The sequence below is a fragment of the Pan troglodytes genome, chromosome 16 (assembly GCF_028858775.2).
Source record: "Pan troglodytes isolate AG18354 chromosome 16, NHGRI_mPanTro3-v2.0_pri, whole genome shotgun sequence".
NCBI lineage: Eukaryota > Metazoa > Chordata > Mammalia > Primates > Hominidae > Pan > Pan troglodytes.
The window spans coordinates 56623330-56645232 of NC_072414.2; the positions used below are offsets into that span (position 1 = coordinate 56623330).

General features: G+C 40.9%; 1 protein-coding gene across 3 annotated transcripts in view; it reads left to right on the top strand.

Annotated features, from left to right (window-relative positions):
• The window catches only part of ZNF609 (zinc finger protein 609), a 223990-nt gene that overhangs the window by 173028 nt on the left and 29059 nt on the right, over positions 1-21903 (top strand). The gene's annotated exons all lie outside the window — the stretch shown is intronic.

Sequence of the window (21903 nt, forward strand, 5' to 3'; positions counted from 1 at the left end):
AGAGTCTCCCTTTGTGCATGCTCACCCACCTCCTCCCTCCCCCAAGCAAAGCACAGTCAGGCAGTATATATAAGGTGACTAGGCTGTGAGCTTGCCAGATAGGTGAGGTTGTTTGCAAATGAGATTCTTTTTATATTTCAGTAACAAAACCCAGACCTATTTTGTTATCAAAATCATCCTGATACTTAGGAATTCAGGTGAGTGATACCTAGGCAATAAATATCTTACTGGTATTGCCTGGGATTAATCACTAGCCCTAACTAACTTAGCTTTGAAGTGTGATTCAAAGGAGAAAAAGTCCTATTTGAGAGCCTTGGTGTTTTCTTGCTCTGTTAATAAGGTCGTTTGACTATCTGGGCCTTAATTTCCTTATTTGTAAAATGAGGAGGTTGGACTACATGATCTCTATGGTCCTTCTAGCTCTGATATTTACAACGCTGTAATCATTTATGTGGAACAGAAGAGGGACTTGTCTTTGTTAGTCATTGGTTGTGATGAAATCTGCTGGAAGATGTTGAGCCCTCTGGTCTTAGTGCTTACACTGCTAAAAACAGGTCCTGGCCCTGCCCTATTTGATAAAGCTGCTGTAACAATGATAGGCAGAAGCTATTAACAAAGTTGGCAACTAGCATTTTCTCCCACGGCAGTAGTTTCAGACTAGTTCAAGCAGAGCTTTGCTCCCAAGCTATTGCTACTGAGGCTGCTGCTGCCTCTTAATGATAACGGTGAGAACTAACTCCATTTCTCTCTTTTACTCGCTGTCTCTCTCTCTGACTACTCTATGAAACAAGGGGCCGTTCTCCACCTCTTCTGATACCTCATTATTCCATCTCCCTCAGGCTTTACAGAACAAAGAAATCACAGGGCATCAACTTTATAATTTAGGCAGCTGGAGATAATTTCACCAGGATAGGGTGGGTAGGTAGCTGATTCCTCCTGGCATTAGGCAGCATTGCTAAGTGGCCTTGTGTTTTGTCTGCCAGGCTTAAGCTTTGTTAGGCCCATTCAGGCTTCTCTGTATTTCAATTAAACTATAGTGGTAAACCAAGCCCATGTACTTTCAAAGGGGTAGGGGTTAGGAAAAACAAGAAAAGTATGTCATTTATAGGCCCTGCTACTCACTAATTGCTCAAGAAATTTTTGTTTAATCTACTATCCCTGTGCTTACTCCTGCCAGATCCTTTATTTCCTTTAGTTGCTGCCTTCACGGCCTTCTCCATAGCAACAAGCTATATGACAAAAAGGCTATGGTGAGAAATTGAGCAGTCACCCCTCCCCGAAGTTGTACTCTGTTTTCTCCTTAGGGTATCTAAAAGCAGCCCAAAAGACTGCTGTCAAATAATTTTCTACCCCCATTGAACTCATAATCAAATGAAACTTTTAACCCTGAACTAATTTGGTGAACAACCTGCATTCTCCTTATTTGACTCTGATTATCCCTACCTTTTGAAAATTTTCTAGATCATTCAATATACTTGAAATATTGTGCATATTCTCATTTATGAAGCTCGCTTTTGCTTTTTAGCTTTCAGCTTACTCCTTAGAATTATACAGAAAATCTCCTGGAATGAAGTATGGAGAAAGAGTAGATGAAGAAAGCGGAACCCTCCCCTTTTCTGCCATGTGCTGTTGCCTTAGATACTAGACTAGTCTTCTGCCCTAGAGATTGGGCAAGCTGCCTGAAGTATAGAACTGGCCTGCATCTTGGCTGATCCTGGCATAGCCTAATCTGTTACCCTTTGTTATCTTCCCAGCCACTTGTCTACAGGAGTCACAAACCCAAAGGTTTTGTTTTTGTTTTATATTAATAAGTCTTACTGAAAATAATATAAACATGTACGCAAATTCTACGTGTGCAAGTCTGCATTTTCGAAGTGAACACACCATGTGGTACCAGCACCTAGATGAGGAAACACAGTATTGCCAGAACCCCAAAATGTCTTTCATGCCTCCCTTCTAATAGCTAGCCCTTCTCCCCACCCCAGGTAACCAATCTCATTGTTAATATCATAGATTAGTGTTACCCATTTTGAACTTCACGTAAATAGAATCATTACAGTATGAGCTTTTTTATGTTGAGCTGTTCAACATTGTGCCAGTGAGATTCATCCATATTGTTACATGTTGTTAAACTTTGTTTATTTTCATTATAGTATTCCATTGTGTGAGTATACTGCTACTTATTCAGTTGTTGATGGCATTTGGGTTATTTGCAGTTTGAGGCTGTTATAAAAAGTGCTGCTGTGAAAATTCTTGTACATGTCTATTTGGGACTATATATACATATTCCTATCTATCTATACTTAGAAATGGAATTATTGAATCATAAGGTATGTGTATGATCAACTTGAATAGACATCACAAGTTTCCCGAAATGTGTAAACCAATTTACATTCCTACTTCCAATGTATTAGAATCCTGATTGCTCTGTGTTCTAGCCAACACTTGACCTTATTTGTCTTTTTCATTTTAGCCATTCTGGTGGTGTGTAGTGGTATCTCATTGTGGTATTAATTTGCATTTCCCTGGGGAGTAATGAAATTGAGCATTTTTTCATGTGTTCATTGGCCATTTGGAAATCTCTTTTACGAAGTGTCTGTTCAAGTCTTTTGCCCATTTTTGGATTGGGTTGTATGTCTTTTTCTTATTGATTTGTATGAATTCTTCGCATATTCTGGTTATTAGTCCTTTGTGAGATTTATGTAATATAAATATCTTCTGTGTCTTAACTTTTCTGTTAATGGTGTCTTTGTCTTCATTTTTATGTAGTCTATTTTATCTTTTTTAAATTTTTTGTTTTTCTTTTATTGTTAGTGCTTTCTGTGCCCGTTTAACAAAGTTTTGCCCATCCCAAGATAATATATTCTTCTATGTTTTTTCTGAGAACCTTTTTTTTATATATATATATATATATAATATATATATAAAAATACATATATATATGTATTTACATCCACAATCTATCTGGAATTTATTTTTGTTTAGGATGTAAGTTGGAAGTCAAGATTCTTATTTTTTTATATGGATATCTAATTGGCCCAGCACCTTATCAAAAAGACCATCCTTTCCCCCATTGCACAGCAGTGTCACATTTGTCGTAAACCAGTTAACCTGTGTGGGTTTATTTATGGGTTCTCTTCTGTTCCATTTATACATTTACCTATTCTTGTGTCAATACTACATTGTCTTGATAACTACAGCTTTGTAAATCTTGTTATCTAGTAGTATAAGTCTTCCAGTTTTGTTGTACTTCTTCAAGATTGCCTTGGCTTTACTTGGCCTTTTGCATTTCCATGTAAATTTTAGGATCATCTTTGTGAATTTTTACAGAAAAAAAAGTACTGAAATTTTGATTAGGATCTACAGATCAATTTGGAGAAGACCCAAAGTTTTATCCTTTTACTTAAGCTAGTAAACTCAGCAGTTACTGAGGGAGAATTGGGGGGAGGGGGGATCAGAGCAAGTCACTGATATCATTTGGGGATCTTGTTTAAAATATATGTTAGCTGGCCAGGCACCATGGCTCACACCTGTAATCCCAGCACTTTGGGAGGCTGAAGTGGACAGATTTCTTGAGCCCGGGAGTTCAAGACCAGCCTGGACAACATGGCGAAACTCCATCTCTACAAAAAGTAGAAAATTAGCCAGGCTTGGTTGCAAGTGCCTGTGGTCTCAGCTACTTGGAAGGCTGAGGTGGGAGGATCACCTGAGTCCAGGAAGGCTGAGGCTGCAGTGAGCTGTGATTGCACCACTGCATTCCAGCCTAGGTGACAGAGTGAGGCCCTGTCTCAAATAAATTAAATTAAATTAAATTAAAAAGTTAGCTATCTCCTGCTCCTATTCTGAATCAGCAGGTTCAAGATGGAGCTTGGAACCAGGTGCAGTGGCTCACACCTGTAATCTCAGCACTTTAGGAGGCCAAGGCGGAAGGATCATTTGAGCCCAGGAGTTTGAAACCAGCCTGGGCAACATAGTGAGACCCGTCTTTATTTAAAAAATAAAATAAATAAGATGGAGCTTGGACTTGCCTATTGTAAAAAATGCTCCCCAAGAAATTATGGTTTGCTGCCATCACCACTGTTCTCCACCAACCCTGTTTGAGAACCACTGACTTAGACTGCAGTCTAGCAGCAATTCAATGAGGCTAGTTAAGGTAAAATCTGACTGATTTAATCAACACCACGTCTGCCTTTGGGGCTGTATTAATTTCCTGGGCTGCTGTGACAATGTACCAGAAACTGAGTGGCTTAAAACAACAGAAAGTTATTATTTCACAGTTCCTGAGGCCAGGCATCTGAGATCAAGGTGTTGGCAGGACCATCTGTCTCCTGCAGCTCTAGGGAAGAATCCTTCTTTTCTTCTGCTCTTTGCTGGCAATCCACAGTGTTCCTTGGCTTGTAGCTGCATCATCCCAGTCACATGGCTGTCTTCCCTCTGTGCATATCTGTGTCCAAATTGCTCCATTTTATAAGGACACCAGTCACTGGATTAGGGCAGACCCTAATGACCTTATCTTGATAACTTGATTGCCTCTGTAAAGACCCTATTTCCAAATAAGGTCATATGCTGAGGTACTAGGGGTTAGAACTTCAATATACCTTTTTTTGGCAGGGGAAGGGTGGGACAGGGACACAGTTCAATTCATAAAAGGGGCAAATGAAAATTTCAGAATAATTATTGTCACAAGTTGGAGAGAGAAGATTTTCTAGAAATGTGCATAATAATGAGAGACATTGCTTCCCAAAGTCAGTCTGAGCAGATCATCCACCCTCTGACCCCAACTGTTACTGGGTTGAGTTCCTCTTTTTTTGCTTTGTTTTGTTTTGTTTGAGTCTTTTTCTGTCGCCCAGGCTGGAGTGCAGTGGCGCAATCTCAGCTCACTGCAACCTCCGCCTCCTGGGTTCAAGCGATTCTCTTGTCTCAGCCTCCTGAGTAGCTGGGACTACAGGTGCCCGCCACCACACCCAGCTAATTGTTGTATTTTTTTTAGTAGAGACAGTGTTTCACCATGTTGGCCAGGATGGCGTTGATCTCCTGACCTCATGAGCCACCGTGCCTGGCCTCCTCTCTCTTTTTTTAAATCTACTTATTTTATTTTACTTTTTGTAGAGCTGAAATCTCACTTTGTTGCCCTGGCTGGTCTTGAACTCCTGGGCTCAAGCAGCCTCCCATCTTGGCCTCCCAACATGCTGGGATTATAGGCGTGAGCCACTGCGTCAAGACTTGAGTTCCTTTCTCTGCATTACTATTTACCCTTACTTGGGTAAATACACTTGTGCTTTCTTTTTTTTTTTTACTGAGAGTGAAAGGGTGGTTCAGCTCTACTCTGTTAACAAACTCTGAAACAGTCAAGTAGAGGTTACCAGAAAGAAAAATAGGTTTCAGCAGTTGGCAGCATACTAGCCCCTGGCTGAAGAAGGCCAAAAGGAAAAGTGCCTCACATAAGCCAAGCCTAGTCATATTCTTATCCTAGTTCCTTCTGCTAGGTCATAAAGCAGTAAAGCTGTGGACAGTGGGATTCCTTCTCAACCCCAGGCAAGTATTTTTTCAAAGCTGTTCCATTGAGATGATACCATCTTTCTTATTCCTAGTGGTTTTCAGAGGACTCCAGCTGTATAGCCAAAGGCATGATGACCTTTGCTGAGCCACCTTCTCCAGCCATGGCTGCAGGATATGGTTACCTCAGCAAGAGGAAAGGAAGGATATACGATTTAAGGGTGTGGTGAAACAGCCTTTGTTGCACTTATGCAAAGTTTCCCTAGTGTAAGAATGTATAGATGGGAGGAGGAACTGTGTCAGATTTTTTGCATTTCTCCCATCTTTCCCATTTCTCCCATTTGCACACCCCATCCCCACAGTGTGGGTGTGAAGTGGTTTACATTTACTGGTTATTCCACTTTGGCCTTCTCTATCCTGTACTAGTCCTTTTCCTGCCTATAGTTTTAGCAGTACCAGATCTGAATGCTCTTCAAATTGGCACTTGCTTAATAATGGTTTCAGCTGGCTCTCTATAATACTTTTGCCTGAAATTCTGTTGAGAGAAAATACTATGGTCATGTGAAAATGGTTCCAGGATGATGGGTGTTAGTTACACTTGTGCTTTCTTTTTTCTTTTTTTTTTTTTTTTTTGAGACGGAGTTTCGCTCTTGCTGCCCAGGCTGGAGTGCAATGGCATGATCTCGGCTCACCACAACCTCTGCCTCCCAGGTTCAAGCAATTCTCCTGCTTCAGTCTCCCGAGTAGCTGGGATTACAGGCATGCACCACCACGCCCGGCTAATTTTGTATTTTTAGTAGAGATGGGGTTTCTCCATGTTGAGGCTGGTCTCAAACTCCTGACCTCAGGTGATCCGCCCACCTCGGCCTCCCAAAGTGCTGGGATTACAGGAGTGAGCCACCGCGCCTGGCCTACACTTGTGCTTTCTTTGGCTCCTCGAGTCCCAGAAGATCTCAGAATTAAGGGTTTAAGATTTTTGCTTTCTCTCCAACCCAGACTTGAAGGTGGACAAATTTGAAGACATCATTTTCTTTAGCAGTAGTTTCCACATTTTGCTGTACATTAGAGTTTGGGAGTGGGAGTTTTTAAAATCCCAGTCCCCAGATCTCACCCAATTAAATTGGATCAGAATAACTGTGGGTGGGAGCCAGGTGTCAGTATTTTTTTAAGGGTCTCCAGAGGCTTTGAACATTTTTACAGACTATCCCAAATTGCTTATTGGATCATCTGAGATATTTATACTTAGAATATTAATAAAGAACTCCTGGATAGTGTATAGATTCTCTTTGGAAGTATCCTCTCTAAAGGAACAGTAACCACATTTCTGCCTTTAGGTTTCTGGTTTTGGAAGACTCGTACGTAATTTGACCCTTCCTTACAGTCAGATCCATGAATTGAGGATGAATGGTTTGCCAGGATAAGTAGGATAAAAACCTAGAGATGTTGCTGTTAATCTGATTGGAGGTTCTGCCTACATGAAATTTGGTAGGGCATGAGTATTTATAGCATGGCAAAAGCATTCTCTCTAATAATTTGCATTGCAGCAACAAATTTGGAGCTAAAATACAGGTTTTTGGTTTGTTTTTGTTTTTATTTTTTTGAAACAGAGTCTCGTTCTGTCACCCAGGTTGGAGTGCAGTGGTGCAATCATGGCTCACTGCGGCCTCCAACTCCTGGGCTCAAGCAACCCTCTCACCTCAACTTCTCAAGTAGCTGGAACCACAGGTGTGTACCACCATGTCTGGCTAACTTTTTTTTTCTTTTGTAGAGACTAGGTCTCGCTGTGTTGACCAGACTGGTTTCAAGCTCCTGTCCTCAAGTGATCCTCCTGCCTTGGTCTCCCAAAGTGCTGAGATTACAGGTGTGAGCCACCACGCCCAGCCAGTATGACAGTTTAAAAAAAAAAAAAAAAAAGTTTGACCAGACACAGTGACTCAGACTTGTCATCCTAGCAATTTGGGAGGCCAAGGTGGGAGGATTACTTGAGCCCAGGAGTTCGAGACCAGCCTCTGCAACACTATGAGACCTCTTCTCTACCCAAAATCAAAAAAATTAGCCAGGCAAGTGGCACACTCCCGTAGTCCCAGCTACTTAGGAGGCTGAAGCAGGAGGATCTCTCGAATCCGGGAGATCGAGGCTGCAGTGAGCCCTGACTGTGCCACTGCACTCTAGCCTGGATGACAGAGCAAGACCCTGTCTCAAAAAATAATTATTATTATAATGGTTTTCATTTTCTGTAAATCTAAAATTTTTTTAAATGGTTTTCAGATAACAACTATGCACCAATTTAAGAAGAAAATCTTAGCTAGTACGTAACCACAGATGGTTCTAATTCTTTCTAGTTTCTTCATTTCTGGAGGCAACTCACTCTTGGAAGTTTCTGAATATATTCACCCTTTCTCTACATCTCTGGTTTGAACTTTCATCCTGGAGGAAATAGTGCTCATAAATGCACATACTCTCTAATCACATGTCAAAGTTAATTATTAGACAGTAACATACCAGAGATCAGCTGTGGGAAGGAAACAATTTCTACATTCTCCCATCTGAGGCTTCTGCAGAGGTAGTAGCATGTAGAGTTCCATACCAGCCTTCCTCACAGGCATCCTCTTGCAACTCTCCCTCAGCTCTCAGTCCTAGCAATTTCCTGCAACATTCCTTGCTGCAGGCGTGAGCCACCACACCTGGCCAGAAACTATAATTTATTTACTTTCATACGATCTGTTTCTCCACCTCAACCTCTAAAGAGAACTAGAAAACTGGAGTGGGAAAACTTTAGAAAACTACTAGTACTGACTGGGAGTTGAGGTATTGGTTGTAGCTGCATCTTCCTCCTTGCCCTTACTCCGAACATCAGTAAACAAATATGTCTGTCATTCTCCTTTAGAAATAAAAATAGGAACTACATAGACACCATTAACAGGTTTTTGATCATTTAGTAGTGGTTAAAAGGACCTTTGGCCATTATAAGAGGTCTAGAGAGAGTAAAGAGGACTTTACTAGGAAAGCAAAGAGAAGACCATAACTGAAGGCATATTCAACTTCTAGAGAATAGGACCAAATTGAACAACAATTTGGCACCAGTGTAAAGTGTGTCAGCAACAATTATTAATATTTATTGTTAACTATTCATACTAGCACTGGACATTAGGCTTAACACTTACTATTTTTCTGACCAAGCTAAGGAAATACAACTGTCAAGGGAACAAGGTAACAAAGTAGGCCAGGTGTGGTGGCTCATGCCTGTAATCCCTGCACTTTGGGAGGCTGAGACAAGAGGATCACTTGAACCCAGGAGTTTTAGACCAACCTGGGCAACATAGCAAGACCCCTTCTCTATCAAAAAAAAAATTTTTTTTTTTTAATTAGCTGGACATGGTAGTATGTACCTGTAATCCCAGCTACTCAGGAAACTGAGGTGGGAGGATCACTTGAGCCCAGGAGGTCATGGCTACAGTGAGCCATGATCTTGCCGGTATACTCTAACCTGGGCAACAGAGCAAGACCCTGTCTCAAAATATATGTGGGGACAAGCTTTTTATTTGTATTATTTATTTATTTTAAACAACAACATCTTGTCCAAGACAAATTTTTTTTAAAAGAGGAAAAGAATAAAGAAAAAGAAGGCCAAGGCCAATGGCTCACACCTATAATCCCAGTACTTTGGGAGGCCTACGTGGGAAGACTGCTTTAAGCCAAATTCAAGACCAGCCTGGGCAACATATAGCAAGACCTCATCTCTACAAAAAAAAATTTAAAAATTAGCTGGGCATGGTGGTGTGTGCCTCTAGTCCTTGCTACTCAGGAAGCTGAGGAGGGAGGATCACTTGAGCCAAGGAGTGTGAGGTTACAGTGAGCTATGATCACATCACTGCACTCCAGTCTAGGCGACAAGAGCGAGACCCTGTGTCAATAAAAAACAAAAAGAAAAATAATAAAAAGAATCAGAGGTCTTTAAAATATAACAGATGATGGATCCAGTGTTACATACCTAAGTATACCTTTACCAGAGCTTCTGCCTTGATATGTGAGTCTGAGGGTTCAACTGTAAATTGCAGAAAACTTATAAAATGGTATGGTGCCCAAGGACTGTTGCTAAGTCTTGCATGTAAGTCCAAAGTGGATACTATCCAAGTGACCTGCAATGCCATCCATAGATGGTGGGCAAAATTGATGGATGAGCTCTTGATCCAATGGGTAGCTTTGTTTTTATTATACATGTCTTTGGACCAGGCAATCATCTACTAAGTCACATTATAATAAGAAGAGGAGTATGAATGCTTAAAACAGACTTTGTTAGCTACCCTCACTGTGCTTTGAATTCAAAGCATAATTTCAGAGATAATGAGCTATATCTTCTCCTAAATTTTCTCTCTCTCTTTCTTTTCTTTTTTCTTTCTTTTCTTTCTTCCTTCCTTCCTTCCTTCCTTCCTTTCTTTCTTTTCTTTTCTTTCTTTCCTTTCTTTCCTTTCTTTCTTTCTTTCTTTCTTTCTTTCTTTCTTTCTTTCTTTCTTTCTGTCTGTCTGTCTGTCTGTCTTTCTTTCTTCAGGGTCTTGCTCTATTACCCAGGCTGGAGTACAGTGGTGCAGTCTTGGCTCACGGCCACCTCCATCTCCTGAGCTCGAGATATCCTCCTACCTCAACCCTCTAAGTAGCTGAGACTACAGGCGTGTGCCACCATGCTCAGCTAATTTTTCTATTTTTTGTAGAGATGGGGTCTCACCATGTTACTTAGGCTGGTGTTGAACTCCTGGGCTCAAGTGATCTGCCTACCACAGCCTCCCAAAATGCTGGGATTACAGGCATGAGCCATTGCACTCAGCGTCCTACATTTCCTGCCCCACAACTAGCAACTGTTTTTTCCTCTGATTTTTTTTTTTAATTTTTGAAATTATTTTATGATTTCAAAAGTAATGCCTGATTTTTTAGCTATGACACCAAAAGCACAAGCCAGCAAAAGAAAAATTAGATAAATTGGATTTCATCAAAATTAATAACTTTTGTTTATCAAAGGATACTACCAAGAGAATAAAGGTAGAATGAGAGAAAATATTTGCAAATCGTGTATCTGATAAGTGATTAATATCTAGAATAAAGAACTCCTACAGATCAACAATGAAAAACCCAAACAACCTAATTCAAAAATGGGCATAAGACTTGAATAGACATTTTGCCAAAGAAGATATCTAAATGACCAATAATCACATGAAAAGATGCTCAGAATCATTAATTATAAGAGAAATGAACATAAAAACCATGATGAATTACCACTTCATACCTACTAGGATGGTTGTTATCAAAAATGTGGAAAATAAAAAGTGTTCAAGAGGATGTGGAGAAATTGGAACCCTTGAGAATTGTTGGTTGGAACATAAAATGGGTACAAGCCATTGTGGAAAACAGTTTGGTGGATCCTCAAAAAGCTAAACAGAATTAACATATGATCCAGCAATTCTACTCCTAGGTATATACTTAAAAGAATGGAAAACAGATGTTCACACAAAAACTTGTATGTGAATATATGACAGTATTATTCACAATATTCAGAAGGTAGAAATAACCCAAGTGTCCATCAACAGATGAATGGATAAACAATGTGGTATAGCCGTACAATGGAATATTATTCAGCAAACAAAAAGAAATGAAAGCTGGTACAGTGACTCATGCCTCTAATCCCAGCACTTTGGAAGGCTGAGATGGGAGGATCACTTGAGCCCAGGAATTCAAGACCAGCCTGGGCAACATAGCAAGACTGCATCTCTAGAAAAAAATACAAAATGGCGGCCAGGCATGGTGGCTTATGCCTGTAATCCTAGCACTTTGGGAGGCCAAGGTGGGTGGATCAGCAGAGGTCAGGAGTTCGAGACCAGCCTAGCCAACATGGCAAAACCCCATCTCTACTAAAAATACAAAAAAAATTAGCCAGGCTTGGTGGCACACACCTGTAACCCTAGCTACATGGGAGGCTGAGGAAGGAGAATCGCTTGAACCTGGGAGGTAGAGGTTGCAGTGAGCCAAGATCGTGCCACTGCACTCCAGCCTGCACAATGGAAACAAGACTCCATCTCAAAAAAAAAAAAAAAAACCAAAAAAAAAACTGGGCACGGTGGCTCACGCCTGTAATCCTAGCACTTTGGGAGGCCAAGACAGGCAGATCACTTGAGGTCAGGAGTTCGAGACCAGCCTGGCCAACATGGTGAAACCCCATCTCTACTAAAAATACAAAAAATTAGCTGGGCATGGTGGCGCATGCCTGTAGTACCAGCTACTCGGGAGGCTGAGGCAGGAGAATCGCTTGAACCTGGGCGGCAGAGGTTGCAGTGAGCCGAGATCATGCCATGGCATTTCAGCCTGGATGACAGAGGGAGACTCTGTCTCAAAAAAAAAAAAAAAAAAAATCAACCTGGTATGGTAACACGTGCAGTGATAAACTCATTATCACTGTATAGGATGTTGTCAGTTAGGCTTACTTAGTACTCCCAGCTACTCAGGAGGCTGAGGCAGGTGGATTGCTTGAGCTGTGATCACACCACTGCCATCCAGCCTGGGGGACAGAGTGAGACCCTGTCTCCAAAAAAAAAAAAAATGAAGTTCTGATTCTACAATGTGGATGAACCTTGAAAATACATGTTAAGTGAAATAAGCCAGTCACGAAAGGACAAATATTGTATTTTTTCCACTTAGGTATCTAGAATGGATACATTTATATAGACAGAAAGAATATTAAGGGCCGTGGGGAGCATAGGGAATGGAGAATTATTGCTTAATGGCTACAAAGTTTCTATTTCAGGTGATGAAAAAGTTTTAGATATTGTGATGGTTCAAAAGGAAAAAGTAACAATTTTTATTGTTGAAAATTTAGGAGACAAAGTCAAAATTCACCAAGAGGAAAAGAATAAATTACCCAGAGATAACCAATGTTTGAATTTTTATATTATACATATATTTTTGTTGCTTCTTTTATTTTACATTTGTAACAAATTGAGACCCTTCTCTATATATTTCGTAATCTTCTTTGTTTAGAGAAATATATTCCTGTAACATATTTCCATAACATTAAATGACCTTCTATAACATTTTAAATAACTACAGAGTATTCCATGTTAAGGATGTATCATAATGGACTTAGTCATTATATCTTTTATATGGTTTAAAAAAAGATACTTCTTAAATTTTCCAGCTCTTCAAGAGCTGAGCTTCATTTTTTACATCATCAATAAAGTACCTCACATACCAAGGAGACACATTATGTGTTTCATAATAATAACCTTGCAACTTTGGACTTTTCGGTTTTTGTCCCAACTCCCTTTTCTCTTTTTATCCTCTTGCTGCATTTTGCCTACTTGGACATTTTCTTTTTGCTTCTTCCACCTGTTCTATGTGTCTTTCACTTTGCCACCAGTATGTAGCTTTATTGCTGCATCTGTTTCTTTTCTGGTAGAAACAGGTCAAACGTAAAATCAATAACCTGCTTCTCAGCCCAAAATAAACCTACAGGTGTTGATGTCTTTTGCTTTAGTCCACAGTTTTATTCTCAAGTGCAGTGCATAAACCATTTAGTGTTTTACACCGAAAATACGAGCTCCTGAGAACCAAGAAAGTGTAATCTTATCTTGTGAGGCAGCGTAGTTAAAAATACGTATAAGGCCATGCAGTATGGTTTACATCTGTAATCTCAATACTTTGGGAGGCCAGACAGGAGGATCACTTGAGCCCATAAGTTTGAGACCAGACTGGGCAACATAGCAAAACCTTGTCTCTACTGAAAACTTAAAAATAAAAATTAGCCAGGCATGGTGTCATACACCTGTAGTCCCAGCTATTTGGGAGGCTGAGGTGGGAGGACTTCTTGAGGCCAGAAGTTTGAGGTTGCAGTGAGTTATGATCATGCCACCGCACTCCAGCCTGGGCGACAGAGTGAGACTTAACCTCAAACAAAACAAACCATACAGGCTTTAGTTGAGAGTCATATTGATTGGGATTCAGATCCTAGCTTTTGCATCTTATTTAGCTATATAACATTGGAACAGATTGCTCTGAGTTTCCAGTTCCTCGTCTGTAAAATGGGAATGATTATACGTTGGAGGTTGGTGAGAGAATTAAATATGAGATAATATATAGAAGATGTTAAAGCACAGTACGTTGTATGCATTATTGGAAATACTGTCTGACCACCACCACATACCAAAAAAAAAAAAAATTAGGGAAAGCAACCAAATATCTAACCCATTGTATCTGGGACTAAGCATCCTTTCTGTATCATTAGGACTTGGGAAACTTCTTCCACAATTTTAGTGGGATTATATTGGAGTCTGAATCTTACTTTAGTGGCCAGATTCAGTGTGTAGTAACAATTAAGGTCTAGGATGCTTCTAATTGTTCATTTCATAGGTGGAAAAGGAAGATGGATACTTACTGCAAAGTATACAGCAAATTTTGTCTGGGAGCAAGACATACATAAGAGAAAGAATTTGAAATGACTCCAGCTTTGGTTGGGCAAATTCTGACAATTACTTTTAAATGTAAGCCCAATGAAGTCAAATATCTATAGTGACTCTTATCTCCAGATGAATTTTGAGAAAAAAAATAGAATTGTTATAAATTAAATGAAGCTTCAGAAAGATAGGACTCAATTTAGTCATATTGGTGGTTTTTTAAAAAATTCTAAATCTTTACATTGTATTTTAATGCCATAAACTCATTATCACTGTATAGGATGTTGTCAGTTAGGCTTACTAACGCTCCTTCTCCACCCCCCAACACACACAAATCATATATCTGATTTAAATCAGAACTCTGTCTCACACATACACACACACACACTCACACTCTCTCTCACACACACATGCACACACCCATGCTGCTGGAAATTTGGGGAATCACACTGAGTTGAGAATCAGAAAGTAACTGAGATTCTTATCTTTGGAAGGAAAGGTAAGTAAGTAGCTGAGGAGTTCCTATTCTTCTGTCAGCTCATCAGCCAGAGATGAGATCTGGTGCCACTCCAAACCCTGCCTGATGGGTTAAACCAGTATTAGGGTTATTTATTCTGTTCAGTACTTACTGAGTACCTGCTAAGTATTTAGGGAGAGAAAAGAAAAATGTATAGACAGATGTTATCTCTTCTAATAAAGCATCATTTTTGCGGGGGAGGGGTTGCTTTTTATTTTGTACATGAATACATGAAGTGGCACAACATTCAAAAGAGATGAAAAGGATAGGCAGTAAAAAGTAAGTCTTCTTTCCCTGTCCCTAGCCCACCTAGTTCTGCTACCTTGAGGCAACTACAGTTATAGTTTCAAAGTATAATTTTTAATATTTTTAAAATACTTTAATACTTTAAAAATCAGAACATTTATCTAGGAATAGAATAATATAGCAGTCATAGGGACACACTTTGACACATCACATAAGAAATTAGGTAAAGAGCCAGGTATATCGTGGCATGTGCCAGTAAGTCCCAACTACTTGGGAAGGTGAGGCAGGAGGATCACTTGAGTCCAAAAGTTCAAGTCCAGCCTAGGCAACATGGTGAGAACCCATCTCAAAAAAAAAAAAAAAAGTGTAGCCCATGCCTGTAATCCTAGCACTTTGGGAGGCCGAGGCCGGTGGATTTCCTGAGCTCAGTAGTTCGGGACCAGCCTGGGCAACACAGTGAAACCCCCTGTCTCTACTAAAATACAAAAGAAAAAAAAAAATAAGCCAGGCATGGCAGCATGCACCTGTAGTCCCAGCTACTCGGGAGGCTGAGGCAGGAGAATTGCTTGAACCCAGGAGGTGGAGGTTGCAGTGAGCCAAGATCTCACCACTGCATTCCAGCCTGGGCAACAGAGTCAGGCTCCATCTCCAAAAAAAAAAAAAAGTGTAAAAAAAATAGGTAAAGTAAATCATTAATTTCTCAATCAAATAAGTTCAGTCATGACAGACAACAAAAAATTTGTATGTGGAAGTCTTGGGGCTTAAGAGAGGATAAAAGTTAGATCAACATTAGAAGAAGGTATGGAAAATCTGTACACAAAACAGTACCTATACTTTAGCAGGGCAGCCAGTGAGTCAGAAATATGTTAAAGGGAAAGAGGTCCTCTACTTAGATCCAATAACTGTGTCTTTAGCATCTCAACCTCCTGAAAGTAAGAAGCTGGGGAGTTGGGGGTAGCTAGAGGGAGAGACCAGACCATCCATTTGCACAGAATATTCAAAAGAGTCTGTAGAACTTTGAGAAAAACCTTGCAGAGTGTACATCTTCACCTAAGACTAGAATAGCTAATGCGATTGTGAAATGGAATATTTATTTAGTGTGTAAGATTTGTGTTGATGGGTGGGGGGGGGATCCTTTGTCATTTATTTAAAAGTAATATAAAATTATAAAAATGTTTGTTACTGGCCCGGCAGAGCCAATTTGGCAGTCTAGAAAAAGTCTGGATTTATAAGCAAACTAATGGAAATAGGAAGGATTTTTTTAGTAATAGTTTTGAGGCAACTTTGTGAGGAGGGAATAAGTTGATTTACAGACCCATCTCAAACTATCTATAAACATATATACACATGAACATCTTAACTTTATGTAAGCCTGGTCCTATTTACTTTCAAATGGACTGGAATGAAAAGAAATTATACCTTACTGCATTTTTATCATGTCCCAAGTAGGCAGCTTTGCTTCCTAAGATTTGTGGGGTGGTTTCTTCATATTTGCTTTGTATATGGGAGCTCATTTTTAGGAAGTTTTATAACCGAAATATCTTCAAATAAATATATGCAAATAATACCACAAAACAGCATAAGAGCCCTACTAATGATACAGTCAGCAGATGCCATATAATTGTGAACTGAAAGAGATCACTTTTGGCTAAATTATAGAGCTCAGCTCATTTTCACCTTTTCCTAAAAAGGTGACTCTAGGTAAAAGGTAGCTGAGCAGACCACAGCAACTCTTGTTCAGTTTGATTATTTTAAACTAGGAAACCAGGTAACTGCAGTAGATGCCTGCTATTATGAGGGATTAGATAGGAGCAGTGAGCCATTGCTCAGCTCCTGTTCAGTGTGGGGGTTCCCCAGCCAGTTCATCACAGGTATCAGAGGGCAAACACTGTGACAGGAGCTGTCAGGAGGACTATACAAGGAGAAAGCATTATTGACACAGCAAAGACATGAGGTGACCTAGACGTTTGTAAGCCACTCAGGCAGCTACAGCTGAGGGAGCAGGCCTGGTTAGAGATTTCTCACAGGTGTTCTCCAGACCCGAACACTGTAGTTTTATGTAGATTGCTCCCCTCTTGGGAAGGAAGTAGAGCTGTTTTGTTTCTATTCACGTGTTATGTATTACCTCTCTCACTATCTCATTAACCAGTGTTGTCACCACCACACCCAACTCTGTGTACTAAAATTTGTTGTTCAGAAATTAAAAAAAAAAAAACTTAAGACATGAAACCTGAGAGCCCAGTTTACATTTTTCTTTTATTTATTTATTTACTTAGAGACCAAGTCTCTCTCTGTCACCCAAGCTGGAGTGCAGTGGTGCAATCGCAGCTCACTGCAACCTCTGCCTATTCTCATGCCTCAGCCTCCTGAGTAGCTGGGATTACAGGCGAGCCAACACACCTGACTAATTTTTGTATTTTTGGTGGAGATGGGATTTCACTATGTTGGCCAGGCTGGTCTCCAACTTCTGGCCTCAAGTGATCTGCCCACCTCGGCCTCCCAAAATGCTCAGCTTGCAGGCATGAGCCACCATGCCCAGCCTTATTTTTATTTTATATATATTTTTTTAGCCGGGACTACAGGCACACACCACCATGCCTGGCTAATTTTTTTTTTTTTTTTTTTTTTTTTTTTTTTTGAGACAGGGTCTTACTCTGTCACCCAGGCTGGAGTGCAGTGGTATGATCACAGCTCACTGCAGCCTCGACCTCCCAGGCTCAGCCATTCTCCCCACCTCAGCCTTCCAAGTAGCTGGGACTACAGGCACATACCACCACACGTGACTAATTTTTATATTTTTTGTAGGTATGGGGGTTTTGCCATGTTACCTAGGCTGATCTCAAACTCCTAGGCTCAAACAATCCTCCCACCTTGGCCTCTCACAGTGCTGGGACTACAAGTGTGAATCGCTATGCCTGGCCAACACTTGGCTTATTTTTTAAAAATTTTAGAGATGGAGTCTCACTGCGTTTTCCAGGCTGATCTTCAACTCCTGGACTCAAGCAGTCCTCCTGCTTCAGCCTCCCTAAGTAGTTGGGACTACAAGTGCGAGCTACCGCACCTAGTTCAATTTAGATTTTTCTATCATTATGCCATATTACCTAAGATACTGCAAGTCTGGGGCTGGTCTGAGTGCAGTGCTGTTTACAACTAGTTGATCACAACCAATTACAGATTTCTTTGTTCCATCTCTAATCCCATTGCTTCACTTAACTAACCTTAAAAAATAAATAAATAAAAAGATACTCCAAGTCTGTACAGAATGTGTACTGTGGCTCTTCCTAGACAGGGCATCCAGCTCTGTGCCCTATTTGGAAACCAGGGCTTCCATCTGGCTCCAGATGCCTGATATGACAGAGCTGAAGATAGCTACTATAAAATATGTTCAACAGTAATTTTATTTTAAAACCATCTCTGGAGACTTTTTACTGGTCTTTAAAGAACCCTTTATTTCCTTAGACAGATTAGGATATTCAGTACCCTATGCATCTTTGTGATCTTTTGGATTGTTAGAGGTAAGCCTTGCTGGTGATAATGTCTTCTGTTTTACATTAGAGTTTTGTCCCCCTCGTTCTAGATTATAAACTTCCTGGAAGCGCCAGGCGCAGTGGCTCACGCCTGTAATCCTAGCACTTTGGGAGGTCGAGGTGGGCGGATTGCCTGAGTTCAGGAGTTTGAGAACAGCCTGGGCAACACGGTGAAACCCCATCTCTACTAAAAATACAAAAAATTAGCTGGGTGTGACGGCGTGCGCCTGTAGTCCCAGCTACTTGGGAGGCTGAGGCAGGAGAAAAGCTTGAACCTGGGAGGCAGAGGTTGCAGTGAGCTGAGATCGTGCCACTGCACTCCACCCTGGACGACAGAGCTAGACTCCGTCTCCAAAAAAAATAAATAAATAAAAAATAAACTTCCTGGAAGCAATGACATGTTTATTCAACCCCACTCCCCCAACCCCTAAACAAACACACAAGAAGAATATAGCTTTGAATAGTAGCTCCTTGCAGATTGAATGAGAAACTACTAGAGTTTGCGTTATCTGTTATTTTAATTTCTTAGTAGTGTCCAAGATATCACACTCTCCTAGACTGGGAGCCAAAGAGCTATAAAAAATTGGTAGCAAAGTCACCAACTTGCTAGGAATCATAAATTACCCCTTACTCTTAAAGGTTGAAGGAAATTTGAGTTATAAAAGACAATATGTTACTCCAGCACCATCTAGAGGAAAGTCTAGAAAGGTTTAAAATGGTATTTTACAAGTTCACTATATCAGTTTATTTATCTATTTATTTAGAGACAGAGTCTCACTCTGCCGCCCAGGCTGGAGTGCGGTGGTGTGATCTGGGCTCACTGCAACCTCTGCCTCCTGGGTTCAAGCGATTCTCCTGCTTCAGCCTCCTGAGTAGCTGGGATTACAGTGCGTCACCATGCCCGGCTAATTTTTGTATTTTTAGTGGAGATGGGGTTTCTCCATGTTGACCAGGCTAGTCTCAAACTCCTGACTTCAGGTGATTCACCCGCCTCAGCCTCCCAAAGTGCTGGGATTACAGGCACGAACCATCATGCCCCGCCATCAGTTCAATTAAATCTATATATCACATTCTTCCTATCCTTTTTTATTATACATGTCATGATATGGTAAGATATCGTTCACTTGGCCATTCAACCAAACTTTACTCTCTTCTTTATTTATTTTATATATATATTTTCTTTTTTATAGAGATGGGACTCTTGTAATGTTGACCAGGCTGGTCTTGACCTCCTGGCCTCAAGCAATCCTTCCATCTCTTCCTCCCAAAGTACTCTGTTCTCATCTACTGCCTGATAGCATGTTATTTCTGCGTGTGTTTATCTCAACTGGATTGTAAAGTGTGTGAGAACAGATTGAGATCATGTCTTCTATTTCTATAATATGTATCTCCATAGCCCCTTACTACTGATAGGAAGTCATTAAAGATTGATTATTAAGTGATAGGTATAGGTATTACAACCTTATAGGCTAGATACAATATAGCAATATGGAAGATTCTTAAAAGCATAGCGCCAAGTGGGCCGGGCACGGTGGCTCACGCCTATAATCCCAGCACTTTGGGAGGCCGAGGCAGGTGGATCACGAGGTCAGGAGATCGAGACCATCCTGGCTAACACGGTGAAACCCTGTCTCTACTAAAAATACAAACGGTTAGCTGAGCGTGGTGATGGGCGCCTGTAATCCCAGCTACTCGGGAGGTTGAGGCAGGAGAATGCCATGAACCCGGGAGGCAGAGCTTGCAGTGAACCGAGATTGTGCCACTGTGGTCCAGCCTGGGTGACAGAACGAGACTCCATCTCAAAAAAAAAAAAGTATAGCACCAAGTTGAGGGGAAAAAAAACAGAATAGAAAAAAAAAAATTATAGCACCAAGTTGAGGGGAAAAAAAAGAGAATAGTCCAGGCATGGTGGCTCACGCCTGTTGGATCACTGAGGTCGGGAGTTCGAGACCAGCCTGACCAGCATGGGGAAACCCCGTGTCTGCTAAAAATACAAAATTAGCCGGCATGGTGGCACATGCCTGTAATCCCAGCTACTCGGGAGGCAGGAGAATCGCTTGAACCTGGGAGGCGGAGGTTGTGGTGAGCCAAGATCGTGCCATTGCACTCCAGCCAGGACAACAAGAGCAAAACTCCATCCCCCGCAAAAAATCAGAATGATATCTATAACATAATACTAAATAAGCAAAATAAAATATATGAAAACAAAACAATAATATATATAATATACATTTATAAGAACATATACAGGCTGGGCGTGGTGGCTCACGCCTGTAATCCCAGCACTTTGGGAGGCCAAGGCGGGTGGATCACCTAAGGTCAGGAGTTGGAGACCAGCCTGGCCAACATGGTGAAACCTCATCTCTACTAAAAATACAAAAAAAATTAGCTGGGCATAGTGGCAGGTGCCTGTAATCCCAGCTACATGGGAGGCTAAGGCAGGAGAATTGTTTGAACCCAGGGGACGGGGTTGCAGTGAGCTGAGATCACGCCATTGCACTCCAGCCTGGGCAACGAGAGAAACTCTGTCTCAAGAAAAGTAAATAAAAAGAACATATACAAACAAAAATGTGTACATTAAACATAAAGAATGTCTGTAGGGGGCAGGGGCATGGAAATTGTGTAAAATGGAATAAGTAATTAACTAACAAGGGGAAGCTGAAAACAACAACTTTACCAGATTTAGAAAACAGCATGGATAAGTAGCAGCTTTTGGCGAAGGATGAATTAAGCAACTCAGCACTCAGTCAAAAGTTTTTACCTTATTTTCTTTTTTTCCTTTTTTGAGACTGAGTCTCACTCTGTCACCCAGGCTGGAGTGCAATGGCGCGATCTTGGCCCACTGCAACCTCCGCCTCCCGTGTTCAGGCAATTCTCTTGCCTCAGTCTCCCAAGTAGCTGGGATTGCAAGCACCCACCATCACACCCAGCCAATTTTTGTATTTTTAGTAGATATGGGGTTTTACCATGTTGCCCAGGCTGGTCTCGAACTCCTGACCTCAAGTGATCAGCCTGCCTCAGCCTTCCAAAGTGCGGGATTACAGGCGTGAGCCACCATGCCTAGCTATCTTATTTTCTATAACTTATTTTAATATATTAGCCCACCAATCAGTAACAATTAACAAATATTTATTTAGCATCAAGTATTAGATCAGCTTTTTCCATATCTCCTTCCTACTCTCTTACACATGCCTCAGTTCTTCACTTGTGGTTTGGTCTCACTCTTCTTCATGTGTGTCATGCTTATCCCAAATCCATTTAGGATTATAAAATTCTCCCTATTCTTTCTCTGACCTAACAGTCCATGGCTTTACCACAGTTTGTAGTGCAGCATATGGTTTTGGGTTTTTAACTAATGGGTTTTCTCCTTTTTTCTTTCTTTCTCCTTCCTTCTTTTCTTCCTCCCTTCCTCCCTCTTTTCTTTTCTTTTTTCCTCCGTCCCTCCTCCCTCTCTCCCTCTTTCTCCTCCCCTCCCCTCTCTCCCTTCCTCCCTTCCTCTTTCTTTAGATCCAGCATCCCAACTAGTGGTTTTGAATATATCCATTCTCCAACACCACCCTGCCCCCCACCTCTAAGATTAGAACACAACTTTCCATTCAGTAGCCATATCTCTATTCTGTTTTGAATCTTCAGTAGCACTTGGCACAATGACGGAGTATGGTAAGTAGTATGGGCCAGGCAC